Source organism: Antechinus flavipes, chromosome 2 (genome assembly GCF_016432865.1).
Source record: "Antechinus flavipes isolate AdamAnt ecotype Samford, QLD, Australia chromosome 2, AdamAnt_v2, whole genome shotgun sequence".
In the NCBI taxonomy this organism is placed as follows: domain Eukaryota; kingdom Metazoa; phylum Chordata; class Mammalia; order Dasyuromorphia; family Dasyuridae; genus Antechinus; species Antechinus flavipes.
The window spans coordinates 426,287,269-426,309,686 of record NC_067399.1 but is presented as its reverse complement, the minus strand read 5'-3'; the positions used below and the strand labels follow the sequence as shown (position 1 = coordinate 426,309,686).

Genomic DNA, 22,418 nt, shown 5'->3' with positions numbered 1-22,418 from the left:
TTTTGTGATGGGGTCAACAACAGATATGAAAGTAGAGTCTTCCTCTAGAATAAAATGGACTGAGAAGAATGGGAGATCTGCTGGATTCAGACAAAATGGCCCCTGACTGTAAATGGGCCAAAATACTTCAAAAAATATAATTCAAATATTACATCCAGTTTATTACTTTAAGTGTTCAAAAAATCATCTTTGCTTGATTTTGAACTTTTAAAAGATGTTTTGAGGACTAGGTTTCATTTAGAAATAGAAAAACAACAATTGGATTATCTTGGGTTAATATGTTAGTTTTTATGTTTGAATTTTAGAAAATAGCAGAATGAGAAAAAGTGAAGCTGTTTGCCTCATTTTTCACATACAATGGTGATAATAATAGTATTTACCTCATAATATTGATAAATCTATTTACTTCCTAGTGACCCTTCCCTTTGTAACAAATACCATTTTTTAAAAACCACACAGTTCTACAAAACCAAACAGTACACTGAGTCCTGCCTCTGCAATGAAAAAAGGAGGTGCATTTTCTCAACTCTTCTCCAGATCAGGCTTGATCATTATATAGCTTTCATATGTTTAACTATTATTTCCTTTTATTTATTGTATATTTTGTTTTAACAATTTCATATACAATCTAAGGAATCTGTGTGACAATGGACAAATCAGTTTAGGGCCCTGGGCATCATTTCCTCATCAGCAAATTAGTTCCTAAGAAAGAGATGAAGGTAAAATAATTATATTCATATCAGAGTCCTGCACAGAGCCCTCTCCCCAGTGTATCACCCAAGAAATCCAGACCCCAATCTACTTTTTGTTAGAGATTGGATAAGATCATCCATCTAGCTTCCTACTGCCTACCAAGTCAAATTCAAGTTCTATTCAGTGTTCTACAAAGTCTGATACTATCCTGCCTTTCTAGATTATTGTTCCCCTTTAATTTTATACTCCCATAACTGTCCTCTCATCTCCCCCCAAACACACATTCCCATCTCTATACTTTTCTTCACACCATACCCTCATCTTTTTTTATTGAATTCTTACCATCTTTTAAAATCCAACTCAAACAATACCTTTTCACTAAGCCTTTCTGAATCTCATTTTCTTCCTTAGATCTCATATAGCAATTTTGTTTCATATGCCTCTAATGAGGCTACAAGATACTGTGAAAAAAATGCTGAATTTGGAGTTGGTAAACCTTGATTCAACTATTGCCTCAGACAAAAAGCTGTGTGAAAAGGGGACAATCCAATCAACTGTTTTTTTTTTTTCTTTTAATATCTAAGAGCCTCAAAAGTTTCTTCATCAGTGTACGGAGATAATAGCATCTACCTTTCACAGCTGTTTATCAAAAGAGAGTCAAACACAAAATCAACTCTCATGCAATTCTTATCTACAAACTAAGTCAGTCAGTCTATGTGTGAATGGTACCATTACAGTTTTACACAGAAAATATTTTTGGATTCTGTACTGCATTTCTAATATCAGGCAACAATCTCACAAATGCATACCTTTCTGGTCATATATGATGACAAAGGGATGAGATATGACAGGAATTCAACAGGGAAAAGATGAGAAGAAAAAGAGTCTGGAAAAGCAATGATAGCATTAGGTATGGTAGGGCAAAGCTTCTTAATCTGTGGGTCTCAAACCCATGAGGGATCCTGTAACTGAATGTGGGGGTTGTGAAAAAATTTGGCAACAGTAAAAGCTATCAAATATTCCACCAAGATTTAATTCTTTATGTAAAAATTAACACATCCATATCATTAATATACAAATTTACTTTCATCTTTAGTAAATGGTAAAATTATATGTATATTGTTTCAAAATCAATTTCTTTATGATTTATTATCAATAAATATTTGATTTGTATTGTATTGTGTGTATACATACATACCAAGGATTGAGTAAAATTTCTCAGGTAAAAATGAGTCAAGAGTGGAAAAAGTTTAAAGAAGCCCTTTTATAAGACATGGAATGAACTGGCTCAGAATGGGCACTTCATAAATGCTTGTTAACTGAATAAGAATATGTAACTTCACACAGGGTTATAAAATATAAAGGGGGTGTCACCTGGAAGAACACTGATTAGATCAAAACTCTACCTAAGGATCTGATTTCTTTATAGAATTGTACCCCCCAAAATTGAATGTCAATACCTTCTTGAATAAAAATAGTGAGAAAATGTATTCTTTGCACAGACATAGATATAGAAGGCTTGATAAATTTAAATTAAAATCGTGCAAGAACACAAAGTCAAAGTGTTATTGATCTTAGACTTTAGCAAGAGTTACAATCAGCACCACCTTGGAGACAAAATCAAATGGAAACACGACTTACTGAAATTCAGATGAGGGGAACAAGGGAGGAAGTGAAGGAAGGAAAGAGGAGAGAGAGAGAGGGAGAGGAGGAAAGGAAGACATGCTTTGCTATAAAAGATAAAAGCATTAGACAAAAAAAAAATTCAAAGCAAAATATCATTTTGGAATAGAGGAAGCACCTTCACCTTTCAACACTTTTTATAATGGTACAAGACACAATGAAACTTTATTTTATTGTTAGACCAGCACTCAAACTCAAAAGGCAGGACTACAGAAATATCTTCAAGGGTCTCTGGATGAGCTGAGGTTTTCTGTCACATTTCTTCAACTCATTATTCTTTTTCCACATAGTTGTCATTTTTTCAGGAATCACCTGAGTACATTCCAGAATTCTCCTTCAATATTCTTCAACAGATATTTATTTAACACTGATCCTATTGTATTTGAAGACCCACACTTAGATTTGGAAGGCACTGTAGAAGTCAAATCCTTTTAGTCTACCTCTCAGAAATGTGAAGGAAAAATTTATGATCAAAGAACTGGAAAACATTATGAAATGCAAAAATAGATAATTTTGATTACATCTAAAAAGTTTTTGCATTAAAAAATCAATGTAGCCAAGAGCAGAAAGCTGGGGGGGGAGGGGGAGGAATTTTTATAGTCAGTGTTTCTAATAAAGCCCTCATTTCTAAAATATATAGTTTGACTCAAATTTATAAGAATACAAGCCATTCCCTAATTGATAAATGGTCAAAAGATAGGAATAAATTTTTAGATGAAGAAATTAAAGTCATTTCTAGTCATATAGAAAAATTCTTTTTTTAAAAATCACTTTTGATTAGAAAAATGCAAATTAAGACAAATCTTGGGTACCACTTTACATCTCTCAGATTGGCTAAAATAACAGGAAAAGATTATGATAAATATTGGAGGATTCATTAATGCATTTTTTTGTATAGTTGTGAAATGAGCCAATCATTTTGGAGAGCAATTTGGAACTATGCCCAAAGGGTTATAAAATTTTGCAAATTCTTTGATCCAGCAGTGTCTCTACTGGATCTGCAACCCAAAGAAATCTTTAAAAAAAAAAAAATCCACTTGTGCAAAAAATTTTTGTAGCAGCCTTTTTTGTAGTGGCAAGCAACTGGACATTGAGTGGATGTCCAGTAGTTGGGGAGTACCTGAATAATTTGTGGTAAATGAATTTGATAGAATATTATTGTTCTATAAGTAATGATGAACAGGCTGACTTCAGAAAAGCCTGGAAAGACTTACTGAACTGATGCTGAGAAGAATGAGCAGAACCAAGAAGGCATTATATACAGTAACAACAAGATTATGTAATGATCAACTGTAATGGACTTGACTCTTTTCAACATGAGGTGATTCAAGGCAATTCCAATGGATTTGTGATGAAAAAATGCCATCAATATTCAGAGAAACAACTATGGAGACTAAATGTAGATTGAAGCATGGTATTTTCAGCTATTTTTGTTGTTTGCTTGTTTTTTTCCTTGTGTTTTCCCCCTTTTGATCTGATTTTTCTTGTGCAGCATGATGAATATGGAAATATGTTTAGAAGAACTGTACATGTTTAATCTATATCGCATTGCTTACTGTTTTGGAGAAGGGGAAGAGCAGAGGAGAAAGAGAAAAATTTAGAACAAGGTTTTGTAAAGGTGAATGTTGGAAACAATCTTTGCATGTATTTGGAAAAACAAAATACTATTAAAAAAAAAAAAAAGGAGCCAAATACTTCATTCTACAGATGAAAGAGCTGAAGCTAAAAGACTGACTTCTAGAAGACGTCCCAAAGCCATTATAAAGTCCTTATAAATAATTCTTAGTTTTAATTAGAAAATGTAGATATGCTTTAAGTTTAATAGTCATCCTGGTTTGGAGAGAAAAAAAAAAGAGGTGCTATAACTAACTATAACTAATATACATTAGCAACATCCTACTGATTCTTTTTGATAGGAATATTATTTGTTCTCTGGTACTACTACTCTGAAGATGTGTAATCAGGAATACTAGTTTTTCTAGAAAGCTCTAAGAGCTATAAAAAACTAGGAAATATGGTGAACTCAAGACCAACCCTGGCAAAAGGTCACTTAATATATCTCCCTGGCTTGTTAAATAGAAGGCTCCTCCACATTTGTACTAATGGTGAGAATAATTTCGGTTCATTTTGTTTGTCATACCAGCATAAAAAAAGCTAACCAAAATGACTAAAGTCATGACTCTAACAAAGAACTGCAAATGACTTATAAAAGCAAAGATGTGGCCATCCCCATAGCTTAACAATTGTAAATATAATTTATAGTGCTATTATAAGTATAAAGGAAAAAAGTAAACAGAAGGATATTGAACTGTGACATAACTTCAATATTATCAAGAGCTATCAAGCAGTGCAGTGATTCAATCAGAGAATACGCTCCATTGAGAAAAAGGTTGCAATATCCCCAAAACAGGCATCTAGAGTTCTCTCAAAGCTACTATATATCTTCATCTTAGGTGGAAAAAATCTAATAAATTCATAGAAATAGTTGCATTTTTAGATAGTCAAAAGTGGGGCAAGTCAGGTGGTTCAGTGGACAGAGGACCAGCCTTGAAGTCAGGAGGACCTGAGTTCAAATCTGATGTCAAGACACTTAACACTTCCTAACTGTTACTTAACCCCAATTGCCTCAACCAAAAATAAAAAATAAAAATAAAATTTTAAAAAGTCAAAAGTAATGCTTAACTAAAAGGAATGAACCAATGAACCAATAATGTTAGAATTTTAGGAAATCATGGCAGGACAGAGGGCAGGAAATGCCAGGGTAAAATAAACATTTTCTACCTGCCTTTTGTTTTCAGTCTGATCAGTTATGTCCCACTATTCCTGATCCCATGTGGGGCTTTCTTCACAAATACCCTGTAGTTATTCACTATTTCCTTCTCCAGCTCATTTTACAGAAGAAGAAATGGAGAAATGGAGAATACAAAGATGTAGAATTTATATGTGTGGGTGGGGGTGTGGGTGTGATTATGGATGTGAGTGTGGGTATGGATGTGGATATGAGTATGGTTGTGGTACCTATTGCAAACACAAACTGCAGAAAAAGTTATAGTAGTACTGTTTTTTAAAGTATCCTATCTTAAGAATATGTCAAAATAAATTTAAGGTACATGCTTTTTTAAAGCAAATAAGTAACCTATTCTGTAGTAGACTTGGAAAATCTTAGGAAATCAGTAAAGATAATAACTGAGTTTCAGCAAAATTGCAGGATATAAAATAAACTCTCAAAAATCAATTGCATTTATGCATCATCATAATAAAATCTAAGAGGCAACAATAGAAAAGGAAACCCCAGTCCCATTCCAATAAATATAAAATATTTAAGGATCAACCTACCAAAGCATACAAAAGCCTTTTATATATATATATACATATATATATATATATATGTATATATATATATATATATTCAATTATAAAGTGCTCCTTCAAGAAATAAAGATCTGTTCATAACTGAGGTGGATTAATATAATAAAAATGACAGTGCTACCAAAATTAATTTATACTTTTAATGTTATACCAATTAAATTATCTAGAATATCAGGGGCAATGATGAAAAGAGATTGAAATGAAGGGGGAATAAGGCTTCCAAATCTCAAACTTTATTACAAATGAGGAGTCATCAAAACCATCTGATTCTTATTTAAAAAATAAATAAAGAGACAGATCAATGGAGCAGACTAGACAGGGGAGAATGGAATGCAATAACTCTAGTGTTTGAGAAATGGAAAACATAAATTATCTAGGAAAAAAAGAACTTAGTTATAAAAATCACTGGGAAAACTGGAAAGCAATCTAAGTGAAAGCAGGCTTGATCAATACCTTTCTGGGTAACTGGGTAAGTGGATGGCACAGAGGATAGAGTGCCAGACCTGGAATCAGGAAGATCTGAGTTCAAATCCGACCTCAGACGATCTCCAAGTACTGAGCCCAGTTTGTCTCTTCAGCTGTAAAAAGAACTGGAGAAGAAAATGGCAAAACACTCCAGTATCTTTGCCAAGAAAACCCCAAACAAAGTCATGAAAAGTTGGACACAACTGAACAACAATATCTTATATCACACTCTCCAACATATTCTAAATGAATTTTAAAGAAACTATCAAAAATGTATAATTGGTTATACAGAACTGAAATGCTTCTCCACAGACAAAATTAAAATACCTAGATAAAAGGGAAAGCATTAAAATGGAGAAAAAATATTTTATCATATTTCTCTGTTAAGAATTTAGTATGCCTACAACATATTTAACATATATAGGACTGCTTGCCCTCTAGGGGAGGGGGTGGAGGGAGGAAGGAGAAAAATCGGAACAGAAGCGAGTGCAAGGGATAATGTTGTTTAAAAAATTGCCCTGGCATGGATTCTGTCAATAAAAAGTTATTATAAAATTAAAAAAAAAAAGAATTTAGTATGCAAGATAAAAACATGTATACACACATATATATACACATATATAAGTGTATATGTATATGCACATACGTATGTATAACAGCCATTATCCTACTGATAACATGATCAAAGGATATTAACAAAGTTGTTTTTTTTTTTAACTAAGTGCAAAGTATTCACAATTACATCAAGGAATCCTCTAAATCACTAATAATAAAAGAAATACAAGTCAAAACACTGTAAGGTTTCACCTCACAATCCTGAAAATTAACAAAGATGACAAACAAGATGGCGCTAGTCAATGATGAAGGAATTGTGGAATGATATACTGCTGTGAAATAATATAACCATTTTGGAAAGTAATTTGCAGTTGTATAAATAATTATACTGTAAAAAAGGCCTGTCCACTTTATATAAAAATTATCCAAACTCTTTGAAACAAACTTGCCTTAGTTTATACCTTAAAGAAGCCATCAATAAGAAAAGTCCTTATATACACCAAAATATTTATAGTAACACTTTTTGTGATAGCAAAGAATTAGAAACAAAGTAGGTGTCAATCAAATGGGAAATGACTAAGCAAATTGTGATACATGAATGTAACAGAATATTAGTGTTGTAAGAAATGAGGTAGGTGAAGAATACAGATATGCATGAAAAGATCTACATATTCTGAAATAAAGACCCCCCCACTCCCCCCCAAAAAATATCAAAACACTATATACAATAACTATAATGTAAATCAAAGAAAAAACCACAAAGTAGACACATACAAAAAAGTAAATGTAATAGAATTATAAAGATCGAATATGTCTGGAATGAAAAAGATGTAAGAGGCCACTCCAAGCCCATCCTTTCCTGTAGGCTCCACAGGTGTTGTACCATTGTACATGTTTGGACTTTTTCAATGCATTGATCAGTTTGTGCTGATTTTTTTCTCTCTCTCTTTGTTATATGAGATGGAAGTCTGGGAGGGGGAGAAGGAAGAATAGGGGAGGAAACTATAATATGTAAAAAACAGAAAAGACTTCAATAAAAACTTATTAAAAAGAATATTTGATTTAAAATTTTTTTACCATACCAAATTGTCATATACCACCATCCACTGTAGCATCTTTTGAATATAAATGACAATATATTGTAAAAAAAAAAATTATAAGAATAAAGGATTAGTTGGGTGGAGGAATAGATAAGTTATTTTAAAAGAACCCCTAAATTTGCTACAGTTGGCATTTCTGTTGGTATTAAAGTTGGCATTTTTTGTAATTCAGTTAGTGTCATTTCAGTCTGTATTTCCTCTCCTTTTTTGACCAAGACTTGTAATTTGATTATCATGAAGCACTCTCCTTGAGGAAATTCCCTCTCAATAGAGATAATTATAGTCTTAGACTGGAGCTGCTGGTCCTAAGGCACTGAGAAGTTGTAGTTAGCCCAAGGTCAAATAGCCACCACCTTAGGAGATAAGTATTAACTCAAGTTTTCCTAACACTGAGGTTTTAGATCCACTAACCCATGCTGTCTCTGTTGGTCTGTCTGTGAGAAATAATTTGATTTAAACAACGGTTTTCATAAAAATTAAAACTTGACAGAAAATGGGGCAGCCAGGTGGTATAGTGGATAGAGCTGAGCTGCAGTCCCAGGGCTGGAGTGAGGAAGACTCATCTTCCTGAGTTCAAATCTGGCCTCAGATATTTATTAGTTCTATGACCCTGGACAAGTCATTAATCTTGTTTGCCTCAGTTTCCTTATCTGTAAACTGACCTGGACAAGGAAATGACTAACCAATTCCAGCATCTTTGACAAGAAAACCTTAAATGGGATCACAAAAAGTCAGATACAACTGAAAGAAATTAACAATAACAAAGATTTTAAAAGGGGATAAATAAAACAATAAGTTAAGACTCTTTAACAGCTTGTTATTTAAAATTAGAATGAATTATTTATTAAAGTAAATAGTGAACTATATGTTCAATTTACCTATTATAAGTTTGTTTTTTAAAGTAATGCATACTCAAAGAAGGAAGGAAAGTTCTATCACTGAAAGAATGTAGTTATAGAGGTGATATCATCCCAAAAATCTCTAAGCAGTTCACAAAATTTAAAAAAAAAAATGTGTCAAAGAAGGGAGTAGAGAATGTTATCAGAACATTGAGAAGAATCATAAGGGAATCTAGAAAATCTAAGGCTCTGAAATTGGTTATCTGTCAAAATCAATAAGATCAACATCTGAAAAGGAATATTTGATAACTAAGGATACATAGGCAATGACAAATATGTAACAAGAATACACAGAACAGAGGAGCAATATGACTGGGTTAATTAGGAAAAGTTTCATTAAGGTGGTGAATTTTGAACAGGGCTTGAAAAAGGAATGAGACCTGTATTGGTGACAAGTCATCTAAAGGGGAACGGAATCATAATAATAGCAATGTATTCCACAAACCCTTATCTGATTCTTAGTGGTTGTAATTTTGTACCATGTTTTTGTATTTTGTATCAGGCAATTTTGTATCATGAATTTCTAAATTAACATAACAGACATCCACAGGAAAAGACTGTGTGTGGATGTGCATTCCCCCAAGCTTAGTTGATCTATCCTGAGAGATAAGAATACCCTCACTATAACATAACTCTATTCTTGCCAAACATTTAGTGATCACATATACCACAAGTGAAAGGCAAATCCAAAAGGATTAAAAAAAAAAAAAACAAACAAACTTATTTTTGTTATTTATATAGGACTCAGAGAAAGTCATCAACAATTGTTAATAGTTTAGTTATTCCAAAAATAAACATAAGAATTACATAGAATTCAGATAAGAAAAATATCTCAAGAAACTTCTCTAAAAAGTTGAAGTTGGGGATAGAATAAAGCAGAATTAAAGGTGACAAGTGAATGTTCTCTATAACAAGGTTTGAGTAGCTCTCTCACTCCACCCCAAAAAATCTACTTTCCTTCCTAGAAGAGTTCACTGCCTTTAGTAATAACATTCTCTTTGACTTTGGGGAGTTTTTACTCTCCAAAATAAATAATCTAAAACTTTCTCTTTAGGGTAGGTAGGAAAGATACCATTAATTCCTCTTCTGCAAATGATAAACTGAGACATTTAAATGATGTCTGCTCAAGGTTACAGAGCAATGTAACAACATATTTAAAACTAGAAACAAGGACTTCCAGATCTCAACTGTTTCTCAATGCAATCAGGTTAATGTGTTCCCCCTCCTAAACTTTGGAGTTTTCCAACTTATCTATATTAATTCTCCAAATTAGCAAAATGGAAAATAAAAGCAAAGTAAGTCTACCAAAATATTTTGGTTTATGAATATGTATAATTGTGCACACAGGTAACCCCTCACTAAGAATGTTCATTTAATGTTTATTTTTCATGTTAAAGTCAGTCAAGCATTTATTAAGTACTTCCTATGTGTCAGGAATTGTGGTCTTGGAGAGAGGGGAGGTGCTGGAAAAAAGTAACTATCATATATTTAGAAACAGAAAAGATCATAAAGGCCATTTCATTAAAGCTCTTCATTTTACAGATGAGGAAACTAAATCCTAGAAAGATGAAGTAACTTGTACAAGATCACTGAGATAGTAAGTAGCAGTGCTAAGATTAGAATCCAAGTCTTCACATTTTGAATCACTCCACTGCAACATTCTGCAGCTCACTAGTCTGCATTAACAGAAATTGCAATGGAATAGAAAACTCCTATTGCTCAATCAACAAGTCAATATGTTCTAAATGAGACATCACATAGTTGGAATTTCTTTATTCCCAATTATTCTGTCAAATGTGGCCAGGGTTCCCACAATTAAAGAAAAAATAAATCTTTTATCATTTGAGCAGTTCAATATTTACTGTTGATAAAACTTTCCTCAAAACAATCCAATGAGATATGTAGGGTAATATTATTCTTATTTTACAGAGGAGAAAATTTGATGAGAGTGCTGTTAACTAACTTACTCATATTCAGCTAGGAATCAATCTCTGTGTGTGTGTGTGTGTGTGTGTGTGTGTGTGTGTGTGTGTGTGTATATATAAAATCAAGAACTATTTAAAGTCTCTGAGCTTAGGGGTAGGGGAAGTGCGGAAGTGCTTTCAAGCGGCTAATTTTTGCTAAATGCCAGAAGCAAATACATAGCAATATGAGAAGGTTTAAATTCTCAGTTCTATAGTGAATAAACAAGTCATTGATTATACAAGGCTTTTTAAAAGGTATACAAAGATCATGTAGAATGAAGGTCCATTTTACTAATTGTTCCTGAAGTAGTTATTAGAATTATTCCTTGAAATTAATGTTAGGACTCTTAAGTATGATATCTATTATGCCTTTAAACCGAAGTAGTTTTTTTTTTCTATGACAACAAAATAATAATAGAGATGACCAGGAAAAGATGACTTGTTATACAAACATCTGGTTTACATAGAACTTTCAAGGAATAACTAATCTGTAAAATGAGACCAAAACATATCATGTCATGTGCTATGTTGCTTTAAAAGTTTAAGGCAAAAACAGTCTCTTAAATATTCTGTCACTATTCAAATACCTACAACAAAAGAACTATATATTTCTGGTCCAAAATGGAAAATGGAAAGAACAAAAGATAGTTAACTAAATGAAATAAATTGGTTCCTAATGCCTTAGAATAGTATATGAAACAGCAATGCAACAATGAAAAATACTATATACAACCTTCGACCTATGGACAGACATGGATGAGTTCCTTGTATATGTTCTACTCAGAGCATTTCCGGTATTATAGTCTTGCTTGAGACTAAAAATACAGCATTTCCTTCAAGTGCTACAATAAACAAATTTCCAAGTAATCTAGACTCACCAAAACTAAGTTTTAAAGACAGATGCAATATACTCAGTTTTCTGATCCTATTAAAACCTGTTATTTAAATACTCAATACATAAATAAATATATACTGTACTATGTTGTGAATTTAGTTAACTTCCAAAAGATACAAGAGATTATACTTCAAGTTATCGTTTTCATCCTAGAGCCGTATGATACTATTCAATATTCACATATGCTACAGTAGCTTTGAAAGTACATTTCTGTTTAAAAAAATAAGCTGGTGATATACATAGTAAACTTGTTGCAGGTTACAAACTCATCAGGGATTAAAGGAAGTCAGTTATTATTTCTCAGTTTTAACATGTATAATAATGTCAAAAATACAGAAGTAATGTGTAAGGTACATGAGAAATAAATTGACAAAAATCTATGAATGTTTTCAAACCTCTTTCATGCTATTTAGAAAACCAAAAAGGTAGATAACACCGTAAGTAGAACATTGGGTTTTATTAAAAGTTAGGAAGATCGGAGTTCAAATCCAGCCTCAGATATTGTTCTCTATCCTCTCAATTGTTCTTCTCTTACATTTATTCTTTTATTTATGAAACTTAAAGTGAGAAGTTATAACTAATTTCATTTACTGTGTGTTCATTCTTCTATTTGTATAAATTATTTTTAACTGACTTCACTGACTAGCATTGAACCCCAGACTATAACAAGTAAAACACCAGTTTATTCTAAATTTAAACATAATTTCAAAGATACTATATATTTTTTACTTATATAATAACTATGGCATTATAAATGGCTATAATTTAGATAAAAACATTAACCAATTACAAATGTTTCTGATCTATTAAAAAATGTTACCCTAAAACTTACAGATTTAAGGATTATTAGTGATAGAACATTTATATATATTTATTCCTTAAAAATGTATAACTTATCAGATTCAAAATTTTAACAAAACTAAAAAATTTGAGTAGAATGAAAATTTCTATAATTAATCATTGGAAGAAATACAATGGGAAAACAGGAATGGATGAGAATCAGTGTATAAATATAGCAAACTTCATATTACCTAGAATACTAATAATCTTTTTTATACTCAGAGGATTTTTCTGATTCATGACTTAGTTTCTGCCTGGTTAGCACAATCCCAAGAAACACCAATAGATTCTACTCTATGCAACTGTGTGCTCAAAGAATGTTAACCTAATTTTAGTTTAAAAATTTCCAGGAAGTAAATCTGCCAAAACATTAAAAAGTTGGAAAGGAGGGAGGAGAGAATACAAAATCCAGATTAATATAATATTAAACAAAAATGAATGTGTAATGGTGATTCCAGTTAAAACCAGATTAGCACAAAACACAATATTTTCTGTTCTAAAAGGAAAAGCAAAAATGTGTTACTATTTTCTCACTTCCAGAAAAGATTCACATGGGAAATGCTGTTTTAAAAGCTTAAAACCCAATTCATTTTCTTATTCCTCAGTTTTTATGCTTAGTTGAAGTACGTTATGCGTTGTAAAGAAAATATTCCTTGACAACTAATAAAGTAAAGAGAGTCTGATTAACAAGGCCTCAACTTTTGAGTAATTCTGGTCTGTTTTCTTTCATAACCCTGAAAAGCAGATTTCCCACTCCCCTCACTGACTAGCCCTGAGGCCTAACAGAGAAATTGAGCCCACTTTTTATTAATGTCGCTTCGATACGGTATTCGTCGGCTGAAAGGTCTGACTTCTTAAACTGAAGCAAAGTGGTTCCAGAGTCTAGCAATCAAGGAGATAAGAGAAGGAAGAGCAGGGGCGGAGAGTCAAGAATCTGGAATCCCTTTCTTTTAGAGAAACCTTCCCCAGAAAACCCTTGAACATCCTCAGTGCTAACTCCGCCACCAAAGAGTAGGTCAGCGGCAGCCCCGGGTTACTTTCCGAAGCCAATCTAAGTTGCTTGAGAAAACCGCAATTTAAGCACAGCTACCTAACTCATGCTTTCTCCCCAATCCTTCCTAGCCCATGCACCCTTCCTCCCTATGACCCACTAACACATCTCCCCTCCAATCCAACATGGCCGCCCCTCCCAAACCACCCTCGATACAGCCTAATCAACTGGAGCCGGCACCGCCTTCTCTACGTTCATTAGTCGAGCCTATACCAGTCCTGACCAGTGATTGGACAGCAGTGCCTGCCACTAAGGAATCAGGATCCCGCCTTAGGGGCATTTCAAGCTTCCTTGAGGCGACACATAAACAAATCCCTGTAGAAAGGCCTTCCAGGCCATCGCCTCTCCTTTACTCCTCCCCAATGGGGATTTCATCAACCCCAAACAAAGTAGACCTAGACTTTCTCCTATCCTATAAGGAGAGTTGGTGCCCACAAGACTCCCTCGCCCGCCCCGCCCCTTTCCGCCCCCTCTTCCGGGGTAACCTCCTGGCCCCGGCCCCCCCATGCCCCGCCCCCACCTGCTCCACCCTCTGCTTCTCACCCGCCCCTCCTTCCCCATCCGACCTTCCCCTTTGCCCCACCCCTCTCCTTTTCCCCCACCCCTCTCCCTTTCCCTCTCTTCCTTCTCCTCTTTTTCTTCCTCTTCCTTTTCCTCCTCCGCCTCTTTTTCTCTTCCCTGTTTTCCTCCTCCCCCCGCCGCTCCTGCCCCAGCCCCGCCTCGACCCCTCCCCCCCACGCTCCTCCTCCCTATCCCCACCCTCTTCCTAGTCCCCCTTTACTTTCCTTTTCTCCGCTGCCCCTCCCACCCTTTCCCTGGTCCTGTCAGAAACATCACGTCCTACAGCAAGGGGTCCATCCGGAAAATATCCTAAATGGGGACCAGCGCCCCATTTTAGGAACCTGATCTCCTTCAAAGACCCTTCCTCAGTTCCTCCAGATTGAGAAGAAGGGGGAGAGGGAAGTGACAACCCCTCCCCACCCTGCAACTCTGTCTCCTGCCTATCACCCCCAGACAGAAAAAGCCAGGGAGACTTCGTAACAACTTGACAACCCCGCATTTCTGCACAGCCTATGAGTTTTTGCTTTTCTAAACATCTCTAGGATTTATGTAACAACCTGTCCTCGCTCTCTAAACCTTTTAAAAATTTTTCTGATAGAGGGAAAGAGCACCACCATTTCCCTCGAAGTCGACTCTAGAGCCCCTGCCTGGAACACCCATGCCCAGAATGATAGTGACAGGCAGCGAGCAGATAAACACCCCCTTCCCCCAGCGTGGCAGGGTCAGGTCTGCTCCCCACGTTTCACCACCACCCCCGCCCCAGTGCTCAGAAGCCATGGCCTGAGCTTAGCCGTGTCACCTGCTTGGGGCAGGTGTGTGGCCCGGGCCTCGACAGACCCGCTTCCTCTCCCCGCCCCCCACACACCCCCCTCCCGCGACAGCCTCAAGTATGGAGCCCCCTCCTCCCGTCCCGTGCTTAGCCTATTCCCCCAACACCCCGCTCGGCATCCTCTTGTCCTTCTCCCTGGGCCCCCAGTCTTCTGCCCTCCTATTGCCGGCCAGGGACAGGAGCAGGGCCCCGGGTGCCACCTCAGCCAGGGGCCAGCCCCCCCCGGCCCCGTCGCCGCACCACTCGCTCCCAGTGCTGTCCTACCCGCGCCTCCACCTTCCAGCTCAGGCTGCGAGGACTCTTACCTGCTGGTGCTGTGTTTAAAGGAGAGCTTAGGGGCTTGGGCCCGTCCTGGTGCGGGGGCCGCGGCCCCTCTCCATGCTGCTTCGGGTTTGTTTTGTTTATGTCCTTCCTGACGGGTTCCCGGAAATCGCGTGACTCTCCCCCCTCACGTGGGTCGGGGCGAGGAGGAGGGCGGGGGCAAAGCGGAAGCCGACCAATCGAAGGCTGTCCCATAACGACCAATCAGAAGTCTAATCCGCAAGGGCACCCTTGTCATGTGACCTGGAGGTGACTGGGAGAAGGGGATAGGAAGAGTAGTGATGATGGAGGTGTCAAAAGTCCTATACTTGCGAATCGTGAGCGTAGTCCTTTTGTATCAGGCCCTCGGTGTCAGTTGGGACGTCTAGGCTCGCTCTTTATTACTACAGGTTGCTATTAGAGATAGTCAACCCTATACACAGAACTTAACGTAAGGAAGGCTCAGTAATGTCTGCTTGATCCGTTCTCTACTTTTCTGTCTCTTTATCATCTCTACCAGGATTTCAAGAGTGTCTCTATCCAAATAGATGACATCGTGATAGCCAGATAGAGCTGGCCCTGCAGTCAAGATAGACTTGTTTTCACAGCCCCTCCCCTATATTTATCATCTTATGTGACCCCGAGCTAGTCTCATAACTTCTGATCTTCGGTTTCTTCACCTGTAAAATGGAAATAATTTTAAATAATCAATTAATGCCACTTCATTATTTCCTTTTGATTTAATCCTAGGAAAAAATCTTCCTAACCAAAGATCACTATATGAACTCTTAATGCTCTGACATATTCCCTTATGTCAATATAACGGCAATTAGACTGCTTTACAGCCCAGTCATTAGAACAGGAGTTCTTAGCTTTTTTTGTACGTGGACCAGAATAATGTTTTTAAATGCATAAAACCAAAGGAAAATAATATAAAAATGTTAAAAAAAAAAATTCACAGAATCCTCATTCTTCCACCCCAGGTTAAGAATTGCATTGGAACATTTGAAAAAACACATAAAATTTTGCTGAACCTGAGATATGCTGTACCAGATGAAAAGGTACGTTTCCCCCTCATTTTAGTACCTGGGCATGTATTGTCAGTTGTCTATGGGTTTTCTCATAGTGGCAAAAAGCATTTTTATTGACTACTGAGTCAGAACTGAGTGTTTGTGCAAAGGTTACAACCGATGAACTTATTCTCTCCCCTCTGGTCATTGAGAAGAAGACCTGTGGTTAGGTTTCCCATTGCAGGAGGTAGGAGAAGAAAGTAGTGTTTGTGTTAGAAGCCTGCCACCTATATTTTCATCTGCCTTATTTCTCCTCCTAGCCATTTGTAAGTGAAACCTTGATGCCCCTCATTCTTCTGTATCTGTTCTATTTCTTCTTTCTTAGAAATGCATTAAAGTGTTAGAAATGGATAGGGACCAGATTATTATAAACTTGTGAATCTGCAAAGGTTGAGAGAACCATCAGATTCCAGAATCAATTACAATCTATCTATAGCTGCAACAACAGAACTCATTGAGGAACCAATTCTGAGAATCAAATTGTTTAACCTAATTTAACAACAGCTGAGGCAACAATTCCCATCTGTTGTCACACCCAGAAGTGAACTTGGGGATAGGGACAGGGAAGAATATTTTGCCACAACCACTTCAACTTTGAGTAGACTCTTCCCTGAGAGCAAGATTGTACTTCAGTTTTTGCTAAACTTTCTCATAGATGTTTCTTTGTAAAGGCTAATTAATGTTAATTTTTTAAGTGATATTAGGAAGATAGTAATTGGTTATTTGATACTGGAGGAACATACTAGATGAAGATTCATAAATGACAATAAAAAAATTTCTTAAGCTAATAATTCCTGAAGAGTCAAGTAGTGATTCTTTGAAGACCCAATCTGATAGCTTGATTAAAGCTAAGAGTGAGCTTCAAAGAAATATTTTACATTGGCATATGAAGTAGCTTGGGTACAAGATTTCAATAAACCACCAGCTTCCAATGATATCTTTCACTCAAGCATCATTCTGTCCATTTTAGCATCAATCAGTAAAAAAGTAAAATAAGCAGGATGGTCAGGAACTTCATATAAATAGGCAGAGACAATTCCGAGGTGAGGGATGGAGTGTCTGGTTCATGAAACAACCAGGAGTCCAATGTCTCTGGATGGAAGAGTATATAATGAGGAATAATGTGTATATAGACTCTTGACAAATGACCAGTTCATCTACTCTTCTTATTCCAGATAAGTCATGATTACTCATGATCTTTTTCCTGAAGCCCACCTTTTGCCTAAATTCTTTATTCTGTTTAGGGAAATCACTATCTTTCAGTCAGCCAAATTCACAGCTTTGTAGTTATCCTTGACTCTTCTCTCTCCCTCACATTCCATATCTAAGTCATTGCCAATTTTTGTCATCTGAAGTCCCCTCTAGGCTGCACTTCCAAATCTCCAGATTTCTAATCCGTAGACTGGATATTTTACATTGGAAATACCTTCCATTCCTGCATTCTCTTTCTCTGATTGGCTGGTTCCTCTCTATGCCTCTACTTCTCTATTTGTGTACCCCACACTTAGTATTCTATCTCTTACCTCCACACCTTGGAACAGGCTGTCCTACATGTCATCTCCACCTCTTAGAATGCCTACATAACTTTAAGGTTTACCTCAAATTCTACTTCCAACATGAGACATTTCCTGATCACTCCTATTGCTACTGCTTTCTTCCCCATATTAAAAAAAAAAAAAATCCACTATTTTGCATGTATTTTGTATGAATTCATTTGCATATAAATTATTTTCCCCAAACTTTCCATAGGGAAAAATGTTTCATTTTTGTCTGCATCTTGATGTTTAGCACAATGCCTAGAACATATATCAACCATTTAAATGCATTCTGAATTGAATGGATTGGTAATATGCTTGTTTCCATTGCTCTTTGGGTCACTAGCAATTTTAATTCCTTTGAGGTGATAGAGATATATGATTGCCAGCTATATAATTTCATTAGGAAATATTGGTGTGAAGGTTGCTCTGGGCTCTAAAAGGCAGAATATAAGACCTGGCAAGTTCTTTCAAGTTGAAAAGACTTTTGGTACCATCTCAGTGACAGACTGTGTCAATGTCTAAGGGGCAGCTCACCTAAGTGCCGACACTCATCACCACAAGGTTGACAGATAGATGATAAATATTTTGGCTAGCACAACCTATATGTGTCATTAATTGATTGCTAGATAGCCAAACAGTTTTATGGTTAGTTGAAATGGTTAGAAAAAAACGAAGATATAATTCAAAGACATAATGAAACAAAACGTGAAACAAAATAGCATAGCCATTAATTACCTAGAAACAGCTCTTGCCATCCCAAATATCTCAAACATCCCAAATAATACATCATGTTGTGATTCAATAAAGCACTGAGTACTCACTGTGTATATATATTATACCATCAAGCTGATATCAAGGGATTTTACTGCTCTGATCGGTGCAATGACATTTGGGGGAAAAGGCTTCTTTTGAACTTGGAAGACTGATACAAAGTAGTAAAAAGAAAATCTCATTTCCTTGTCTCAAGGATGAAATCCAAACTCTTGCCATTTTCCTGTGAATTCTCCATAATCTGGGTTCTTATTTACCTTTCCAATTTCATCTCTCACTGGTCCTGCACATAAAGTCCCCTTATGATCTGTTAGAACAGGTTCTAGATTACCTTTATATGATTCTTAGCAGCAATTGTAGACACCGAGAATTTGATTTCCAAACCATTTTGGACTGGGAAATTCAGTTTTCATAAATTTCAAGGTGAGATGAATTTTCTTTAGCATGAAAGATCTCCAGGAAAATTTTTCTTTTTAAATCTTTTTCAAACCATTTTCAAATCAAAGGAATCAAAATTAAATCCAAACCAGATCTTAATTAATTATCATAATTACTCCACATCCTTTATTATTTCCTCTGCTTAACTTTTCTCTCAAGATCTAAAATAAAGATTCTCTTTCAAGGAAGGAAGAAATATCCTGCCTAATCTCTTGAGTTTTTAATAAGATATATGCATGGTTTGGTTTTTGTCTTTTGGCATATCTTTGTTCATAGTAGAAGTACCCAGAATGAACTGCGCAAGATCTGGGTATGGGATACTCTTCCCAAGGACTTATGCATTTAACAGATTTCAGCAATGTCTTTGAATTTCCAGCTCCTACTTGATATGGCATACAGTAAGTATTTAATAAATATCTAAATAAATGATGATTCTGTTGATAAGGATAACATTAAAATGATAGTTCATATCACAAATTGGTGGCTTCTCAAGGAATCCGATCTAAACACAATTCTCCTGGCTCTGACAAAGAAATATCTCAATGGAGCTAGTTATTAAAAAGCCTAGATTGAATCCTAGATTGGAGGAGAGCTGCCAATGACATTTAATACTGATAAAGAAAGATAATTTCACCAATTCATGCAAAGGATTCTTGAAAAATATTGTATAGTAGTAGGCTTCCCAGCCTACTGGCACCATTTATTATATTTGAGAATGTACTACCAAGAAGATAAAGAGAATGAAAATGCTCTTGTGTAATCAGTTTTAGGGAATTGCATCAAGTGATCTATATAAGATAGTAATGTTAACAATCATGGCATTAAACTACTTTCTTTCCCTCTCTTTTATACTAGCAGAGAATCTCTTTTCTCCCTTTCTCCTCATGACTATAAAAAATTTTCCACATTTTAAAAGTTTTTCCCCCAATTAAAAGTAAGAGATTTAAGGACTGTGAAATACTATCCAATTCAAGTACTTGGGCAAACATTTTGCATTAAGGTCATTCAGTTTTTCTTTCATTCATTTAACAAATACATGTGCATGCCATATTCTGGGCACCAGCATAAGTGATAAAAAGACAAAGAAAAGGAATTACTAGGTTAGAAAGTAGAAAAACTGACATTATACTAGCAGGAAATAACATGTTACAGAGAAACAAATGTGGATTAAAAAAAGGAGAAAGGAATGTGGGGAGAGGGGATGGGAGGATCTTTAACAACCTGGTAGGGGAATCAGAAAAGAGAGAAACTGATCTGAGATTTGCAGGGATTTTACAAAGTAAATAAACATAGAGTAATACCATTCTTATGTGACAGTTGACTCTGTTGATAAATCCAAAAGGCTTGTTTCTGTCCTTATTCTCCTTGACATCTCTAATGCATTTGACACTAATGATCTTATGACACTTCCTTCTCTCCTAGGACACATTATCCAGATTCTCCCTATTTTCTGAATACTGCTTTTCTTTCAAATTTCTATTATGTCACATAATTTTAAAGTTTTGAGGCATCTAATCCACACAGTTTAAGTGACTTTTGTCAATGACATACAGAAAAATTGATGGTAGAACTAAAATTTGAGCCAAGATTTCCTAACTGCCAATCCTATGCTGTATATCTGTGTGTGTATGCATGTGATAGTGTTGTCATTTTCAGGCTTGTCCAATTCTTCATGATCCCATTTGGAGTTTTCTTGGCAAAGATACTTGATTGATTTGCCATTCCCTTCACCAACTTGTTTTACAGATGAAGAAACCGAAGCAAATAGAGGTAAGTGACTTGCCCAGGTTCAAACTAAGGGTCTAAGGTCAAATTTGAACTCAGATTTTGCTGACTCCAGGCTCAACACTCTGTGTACTATGGCGCCACCTAGCTGCCTATCTATAGCTCTATCTATATATCTCTGTCTATGCAAATAGTATACAATACCATTTCTATAAAATATTTGGTATAACCACCTGTGAGATAATTTTGAAAACATGATGGGCCAAAAAAGGTATCATTGAGCATAGCAGGACACATTGTGACAAGTTTCAAACATCACTTCCTGGTCATTTCCAAAATATGCTACCTGCAGCACAGACCTGCAACTCTTTCCACGTAAATTCAGAATTTGCTTTTTGGACCCACTGTTCTGATAGATGAGTTTTTATACCTTAGCTTGCCAGAAACCAGGCTACCACACCACTTTCTGGATATTTCCAAACTATACCAGCCCATTCTCCCTTTGCAGTTCTGCCTTTCCTTTAGCATTGTCTTCTATTGGAATATCATTTCCTTAAAAGCAGGGACTAAGAATGTAGCTTTGTTTGTCTTTTGTATTCTTAGAACTTAACACAGTGCCTGGAATATAAGTGATTAATATATGATTTTTCATTCATTCATTCAATCTGGTCCTGACCAATTCTAGATGGTCTTTTGTCCTTTATTTGGTCTTATCTAATAGATTTTCTAGCAGCAAAGGATGACCAGTTTTCATCTTTATGTTTCTAGGAATGGTTTCTATTTTTTTTTTAATTCTAGTTTTTCAACTATCAAGCATTTACTTTTTCTCGCTCCTAATTTCCTCCTGCCTACTATGAATGGAGTTTTTTTTTTAAAAGAGAGAAAAAGGAAAGTTTTATAACAAATAAGCATACTCAAATAAAACAAATTCCCATATTAGATGTGTCTAAAAAATGACTTGTATGTGAATATTTGCTGGCTTCAATCTGGTACCTTTATTTAATATCTTATGTAGTTCAGAGTAAAAAAAAAAAATCTCTTAACTACTTTAAAAACCAGGTTAACTTTTCTTGGCAAAGATACTAAAGTAGTTTGCCATTTCCTTCTCCAGTATGTCCCCATTTTACAGATGAAGAAGGGAGGCAAATAAGGGTTAAATGATTTACTCAAGATCACACAATTAGTAAGTGTTTGTGGCTGGATTTGAACTCAGATCTTCCTGACTCCAGACCAATGTTCTATTCACTTCCTCACCTAGTTATCTAGGTTAACTTGAAGCCAGCCAAAACTGCTCTCCCCAAGCTGATAAGTTAAAACTATTCAAATTACCTCCTACCTTCCATCCTACCTTGGACCAACATTGTTGGGAAAATAGCACTTCGGGCTAGCATTTTCCCAAATACTTTTTGGTTGGAACATCATATCTTCTTAGGATAGATAGTGTGGTGTAGGGGAAAGAGTATTTGATTTGAAGTCGTGACCATTCTGCTCCTAATAGCTAGGTGACTATTCACCTCACTAAGCCTGTTTCCTCATATTTTCTTATCTATAAAACAATGATATTTATTCTTGAACTACCTACTTCATAGGGCTGTGAGAAAAGCACTTTGTAAAACTGAGAGGGCTATAGAAGTATGAGTTTGTGATCAGATGAGGTGTAAGAAGTTTATTT

General features: G+C 35.8%; 1 protein-coding gene across 2 annotated transcripts in view; it reads right to left on the bottom strand.

Annotated features, from left to right (window-relative positions):
• Nucleotides 1–15,306, bottom strand: part of CREBRF (CREB3 regulatory factor) — a 48,609-nt gene extending 33,303 nt beyond the window's left edge. The window contains exon 1 of one of the 2 annotated variants that reach the window (XM_051978915.1): nt 15,210–15,306. The gene's annotated coding sequence lies outside the window, so the exon portion shown is untranslated. The remainder of the gene's footprint in view (nt 1–15,209) is intronic. The other variant, XM_051978916.1, reaches the window with a different exon arrangement.
• Nucleotides 15,307–22,418: the final 7,112 nt, after the last annotated feature.